The 7,500-nt window shown below is 41.8% G+C and overlaps 1 protein-coding gene across 1 annotated transcript in view; it reads right to left on the reverse strand.

The window, feature by feature from the left end:
• Positions 1 to 7,500, reverse strand: part of LOC139764464 (hemicentin-1-like) — a 253,923-nt gene that overhangs the window by 74,182 nt on the left and 172,241 nt on the right. The window lies entirely within an intron of this gene.

Here is a 7,500-nt window from a genome sequence, read left to right on the forward strand (position 1 = left end):
TCGAATAATAAAAAGATTATATATTTGATTATGACATTCTTACCCCTTGACTTCGATGATTTAGTTAGTTTTGGACACAAACTACAATGACATTGACACGAGTACTTGAGTGTGATGGCTAAACCATTTTAAGGACATGATATAGTTCTTAAAGTAGGAGGACTTACGTAGTCTAGTTTTCAAAGACCTGACACACTGTGCACATCAAGAGTACTCTTGATGGTAGAATGCAGGAGTAGTGAGCAAAGCGAAGCTGATTAGAAAAGAAGAGAGGCAATTGCGTGCCAAGGTTTGACGTACTCTGCAAACACCCTACGTTCAAAGATGATAAGGTCAAAGGTCGTGAAGTCAAAAGCCTGAACCCGAAATATTATGAAATCCTTTTAGATTTTCTTTCAAAGGTTAAAGTTTAAAATGATACGAGTAATGATACACGGAAAATGAACTCAAAAGAAATATGAGCAGAAAGGGTTCCCTTTGAAATCTGCATCTCGACAAATCTAAAGATAAGCAATACTGAAAAGATCCTGTATCACTCTAAACTGGAAATATTAAGGGATACGCCTTAAACAAAAAAGAAGATTTCATTGTGTTGTGATAGGTGGAAGTAGATATCAAAGGCACAAAACGAATGAATCTAAAGAGTTCTCCAGTTACAGTTTCATAACACACTTTACATCTCTCATCTGTGCGGGCATAAGTGAAAAAAATATTTGAGTACGGTCGCTTGCAAAAGTCGATCGGATCTTTGACACTATATATATATATATATATATATATATATATATATATATATATATATATATATATATATATATATATATATATATATATATATATATCCCCACACTTGATCGCCGTTGCCCTCGTTAGCGTTGTAAGGTCATAAACAGACGAAGTAAGGTCATTCTCTCAAGTCCATGTGCAATGCGCCGAAACCAGAGCCTCCTATCACAGACCTTTCCGTGGTTTCCCCCAGCCACTTCACATACCCTAGTTCAGTAAATTGACAGCACGTCGACCCCCGTATACCACATCGTTCCAATTCATACCATCCTGTAAACGACTTTCAACTTCTTGCATGTTCAGGCCCCAGTCAAAATCACTTTCACTTCATCCTCCCATCTTCAATTTGGTCTTCCCCTTCTCCTTTCCCCTCCACTTCTGACACAAATATCCTCTTATTGTCAACCCACTCATTTGCTCCATATGTCCAGACCATTTTAGCGCTCTCTTTTCACCTCTCTCAACCACACTCTCCTATCACCACACATCTCTTTCACCCATTTATCACGTACTCGATCAACCCTCATCACACCGCATATTGTCCTCAAACATTTGATTTCCAACACATCCATCTTCTTCCGGAAATCCCTGTCTACTGTATAGCCTTGTGTTCATGTAACACTGCTGGGACTACAATACCTTCAAACATGCACATTTTTGCCTACCCAGATAACGACCTTTCCACACATTCTTCAGTGCTCCCAAACCCTTCACTGTCTCACCCACCCTATGACCCAGTTCCACTTCCATGGTTCCATTCACTGCCATGTCCAGTTGCCAATTTACCCAGTTTCTTACTCGAATCTGCAACCATTGCCATGTCATCAGCAAGCAACAAGATGATTGAAGGGGATGAGAGTCACTCTCATCCCCTTAAGACTACATAACCGGCGCTCCCTTCACGACTCTTGCATTTACGTCCCTTACTACCCCATCTATAAACAAATCAAACAGCCATAGTGACATCACACATCCCTGCTGCAGACCTACCTTCACTTGGAACCACTCACTCTCCCGACTCCCTACTTGTAAACATGCCTTACGCCCTCCATAAAGACTCGCTGCTTCCAGTAGCTTTCCTTCTGCACCATATAATCTTAAGACCTTCCACAAGGCATCTCTCTCAACCCCTATCGTACGCTCTCTCAGATCCATAAATGTCACATACAAATCCCTCTATTCCTCAAGGTATTTCTCACATTCTTTAAAGGAAACACCTGATCCATACTTCCTATACCTCTTCTGAAACCACACTGTTCCTGTCCAATCTGATGCTTTCACCCTCTGGATCACCACTCTCCCGTACGATTTGCCAGGTTCCCTCCACAGACTTCTACTTCTGTGGTGTGATTACTCACATTTACACCCCTTTTCTTTATGCAGTGGCACTACACATGTATTCTGCCAATCCTAAGGCAATTCATCATGATCAGTACATACATCGAAAATCCTAACTAACCAGTCAACAACACAGTCACCTAATTGTGTTATCCGACGCCTATTGCGCTTGTAAAATTCCCGTGTACCCACATTTTCTTGCTTCCAGGAGAGAATTTGGGATTTTTCCTCTTTAGAAAGGTAAGAGCCAACCATCTTAAAGTACACGTGGGGGAAATCCAGCGCCAAGAAGAGAAACTCCTAAAATAAAGTGGCAGCCAGGAGGAGTTAGGCAAAAAACATCTTTCCTTAAACAGCCTGAGGCACACTGAGGCAGGTTGCTGATGCTCATGCCGTTAGACTCACTAGTCTCAGCGACCAGATGTAGGTTGATTTCACCGTAGGAGCATCATCTTCCTGTACCCATAATATTCCTTAGCCTTATCTCGCCTTTGAAAATATATAGTATGAACAATTTTTTTTTTTTCAGACAATGTTTAATGCTGATGAAACTGATTTAATTGGAGGCATACGGCCAGCAGGACATATATTTCCAGGCAGTAGGATACTCAAGGCTTTGAAACAGCTTAAAATCACTTAACACTATTCTTGTGCGGCAATGCTGGGGTGATTTTAAGTGCAAGCCAGTGCTCTTGTAACGTTCTTAGAATCCCCAGGATTTAAAGGATCTGAGCCACCATACTCTGCATGCTCACTGGCGAGAAAATAAAAGAATTTTAAAACAGTACATGTTCTTAAAACCTAGATGTGGACTATTTTTGTGTGGAGATGGAGCACTACTGCCGTGTACCCTGGTCTCAGTTTCAAAGTTTTACAAACCTACTCCTACGATGATACAATAGGCTATAAGGGTTTTGATGATCTTATCCTTAACAAAATCAGACGGTAGTTAATTCCACTATCCTATAACTCCCCAGCTGTGTAACCTACACCCTAACAGTGGTGTTCAAGGAGGGATAAAGATATCCCGAATGTATTATGTGAGGTCAACATTTTTTCACTTTCTTAAAGGTAGTATCTGGCCCCGTTAGGCCATTAAAGCATCCTCCATGCCATGACAAATAATAAGAGAACGTAGGATGAACTCTGTGCCTGCGCTATGGATGAAAATATGCAAGACCTGGCGGGAACGCATGCTGGCACAACCTTGAAGGCATTGTGATGCCATCCTCAAAAATGAAGTCTGTGGATTTGGAAGAAGTTGATGTGGTCAAGCTGGTCAAGCCTCATGCGGAAGAAGTGACAGCCAGAGGGTTTCGTGGAATCGACACAAGAAGAAGAAGAAAGGGAGGCGAAATAACCAGTTGACAGCGAGGAAGATGGATCGTTACCTCACGCTTGTTGGCTGGGTAAAGCAAAGCGGGGAGAAACTGATACAGGTCCCAGCTTAGAACGCAACTTGAATACTGGATGGATGATAACATCAAATGTTTCTGCCCACAGGGAGCTTTGAGGGAGAGAGAAGGACAAAACACAGCAAAGCATTCGACTTTATCACAATTTTCCAATGTCTCAGCAAAACAGTCGACGTCATTGCTGTTTTCCAATGTCTCCTCCCCAACCCTCAGTGGTATAAGCACCTCACCCCTGCCATCACACATACTTGCTCCGTGATTACGGCTTCTCGCCACAGTCATCGCTTTGTGCCCACCTGAGCGGCCCTTATCTACCATTGATGTGACTACACAGGTGTCTGATGAAAGACCCTGACAGCCAAACGCGACCTTCTTTCTACTCACGCAACCCTAATAGTTCGCTGATAGGGTTGAGAGCCAGGCAAATGTCAGTCGCTCGTCAACTAAGAAGTAAGACAAATGTACTGGTGAGTAAAGTGCACACACCTCATATGTTGCGTCAGTAATAATTAGTGTAATCTGTTATTGTACTCTTCATAGCGTGTGCGTGAAAACTTGACACACGATAAAATCTTCAAGAAGAGAAGTTTGACGTCGGCTGGATGTGGTGTCCTCTCTGCTGTTGTTAGAAACCCATCACAGTTTATACTAAATCAGCTCATACCACTCCTTACTAGGAGTCCATCTGTCAGTGTAAATGACACACACACACACACACACACACCTGTTGTAGGCTCGTGTGTGTGTGTGTGTACTTACAGAAATACAGGCATGCTTCCCGTGGTTTGGAGTTGCCTTGTATAGTCCTATAATCCTTATGTTGATCACTCTGTTCTGACATCTTTATATGTTGCGTCATGTTATACACCAGAGTGGTATGTACACCGTAGCCTCACCTGACCCAGCATGTCAGGGTAGCTCCGTGGCAGTACACAAGGCTGCGATTCCAATGAACTGCCAAACGACCGTTGCTCCTCCCTACCTCACTCGTGGACCACACCCACGAATATGAACCTTACCCAGCGACGGTTATGAATATCATAAGACGCAACATTAATTGTTGTTAGATTTAGAATCCAACCTTAATGACACCGTAGAGAAATAGTGAAATATAGTAATGTCACTTATGCGATGATATCATTCACTCGTTCCTCCTCCAGATGCTTCAGTTGGTGTTGTGCCGTGGGGGCGTCAACACGCTCTGAGCAAATCATAGTGTAAGTGATTTGATGGAAAATGGTATAGGTAGAAATTGAGTGCAACCCCCTCTCTTGAGTGGGATCGCCTGTGCTCTGGTAGTGGCAGCTGCGGCAAAGCTGGCTACCGTCACTCATGTACCTAACAGTGAGGAGTGAGTCACAAATGGAGACCGTGAAATCATGTGTTATTATAGTAAGACTTAAGACTAGCATATTACAAGAGTATGTCGTATCAGTAATCAGTATGGTGATATCATATCGACATACACTTATTGTTGTACAATATGGTGAATACATTGCAGTGTTGAAAGGATACGTGAAGATATACAGTGAATATCTTGCAAATATTATGACCGTTATTAAGATCAGTGTGGTGGAAAAAAGGTGAAAATATTGATAATAGAGATTGCGGAATATTATGTTAGTGATACCACATGATAAAGCGACTGGTGAAAATGATGGAACATTTTACGAATACTGAATGGCTAAGAACATGGTTGAAATATTTTTCGTGAAAGCACTCGTGATCTTATTATAAGGTTAGATGAAAGAACATAGTAACTAAAGTGCTTTTGTGGAAACTATTCAACGTACAGTGATGGTAAATGGCTTCAGTGCAATATAGTGTTACGAAATCTATACATTCCTTGAACATAATGTGATTGGTTGTGAAATTTGTAAAAGTTGATGATTTCCTGAAACCCTTGTCACTTGTGATTAATGGCTGTCACACACCCGCGCGCGGAGGTAAGTTCCATAATCACTCATTATTTACCAACTTGTTTGTCGGTCGTTTCAACTACTTTAAGGTTATACAATGACCAATATCTGGCCAGCATGTTTCTAGTGATTCCAGGTTAGGTTAAGCTCAGAGGTTCGGTGCCACATTTTCTAAGTCATCATAAAAACGTAAGAATGGAAGGAAATTGTTCTTGGCATGTTGCTCCTTGCGAGGCAGTTCGTCCTCACAGTACCTACATACTCTCGCTCGTGTAGCCATCCACTCTGCATTAGAAACTTTCTATAGTGTTTGCCCATATTATGATATTTGGCGACGTATTCGACTCGTCGTGATCTCCTGTTTGCAAACCAGTGCTTTCCTACATTCTTATTGAGTCTGAATCGACCAAGGTTAAAAATACTTTTTTTGCGTGTTTTTTATTGGTTGGATTCTGCGTATCTTACTCATATCATCTTTAGTTTGTCATATTATCCAATTGTGTTCTTTGATCACAATGCCCTTTGCTCTATGCCCTTTTTTTTTTTTTATATAGAATGTACTTATATTTTCTTACTTTCTCCTGATAGAAATTATTCTTAATACCAAGGATTACTTTTGTCACTCCTTCCTCCCTCCTTCTTCCCTCCTTCTTTCCTCCTTCCCCTTTGTGTTCTTTCTAGAGAACTTATATCCATCTTAAAATGTGTTGCCTAGAAGTGCTTGGGGTAAGCTACGTACGTCTTTACTAGAGAAAGGTACTGCCATCATATAAAGTTGGCTCTATCACTACGAACACCTTTAGAATCGATTCCGAGCATTCTTCTTCGCTTTCCATCGAACTGTTATGCATTGTGTTCTCGGTTTTTGGCCTATGTTTATCAATACACCAAAGATCTCTCTTACTTGTGGAAGTAATAGTATTTATCTCGTTGGGGTAATCCACTAAGCCTCTTGTTTTCTCTCGCAATGTTAAAGGTAACGTAAGTGAGATTATAGTCTTACATGGTGGGGGCTGCCCCATACCCTTATCATCAATACCCTCGGAAAAATACCTCTCTCTGCCTTATCCAATTATCCCTTACCATATACCACCTTCCGTATACCTTCTGCCTTAATACTTGCTCGCCCCATAAACGTACCATAAATCCTGGACCACTTTACCCCTGAATATAAAAACCTTTCCCCGTATCCCCATTCCCATAACCATACCATGCACCACCCTACACCCACAACTTATCATGTAGCTCTTAGTCTCTACCCCAATAGTTCCAAACCCATGCCAGGTATCCCTTCCACCCCATACCCCCATGCCCTGGCACCAGCTTACCATATGCCCTCTTCCTTTATACCCCAATTCCAATACACCATTACCAACATGTCCTCAACCTCCATAACCCCATAATCATACCCCAATTCCAATACACCATTACCACCATGTCCTCAACCCCCCATACACCCATAATGATACCCCATATCCTACTACACCGACACAACAGTACCCCATTAGCCTATTTTCGTATACCCAGCAACTTACACTCTCATACCACAGTGGTTTCTAGACTGAGTCGTGCCCCCTTAGAAGACGCAGCCTTTGTCCAGGTGACCACGATGGCCTGTTAAGATTATCATTCTGCTTCCCGAAGATTTCTTTTTATTCCCGCATTTACTCACTACTCACTAGCATTCTTGTTTTCCCTTGAGATCCGGTCGTCTAAGTAAAGACTACAGAAAAACATTCACTAAACATTACTAAGATGCACTTGAATGACACCAACACACAGAAAACGTAAGTCACAAGTTGTAGGCGCGTAAAGAAAATAGTGAATCTGTTGTTATTGGTTTTGAATATGATTCAGTGTACACGAAGGATGGAGGGGGAGCGGGGTGTAATGAAAACTTTGCTGCTTTATGGGGTTGGCTGCTGTTCTAAGTTTGGAATGTTCTGCTCAACTCCAGTATCTCATGCCCTCCTATGACTGATATAATTCAGATTAACTGATATTTAGGTTTTAATGATCTATCCCTAGATAGCATCAGATGG

Source organism: Panulirus ornatus, chromosome 4 (genome assembly GCF_036320965.1).
Source record: "Panulirus ornatus isolate Po-2019 chromosome 4, ASM3632096v1, whole genome shotgun sequence".
Taxonomy (NCBI): Eukaryota; Metazoa; Arthropoda; class Malacostraca; order Decapoda; family Palinuridae; genus Panulirus; species Panulirus ornatus.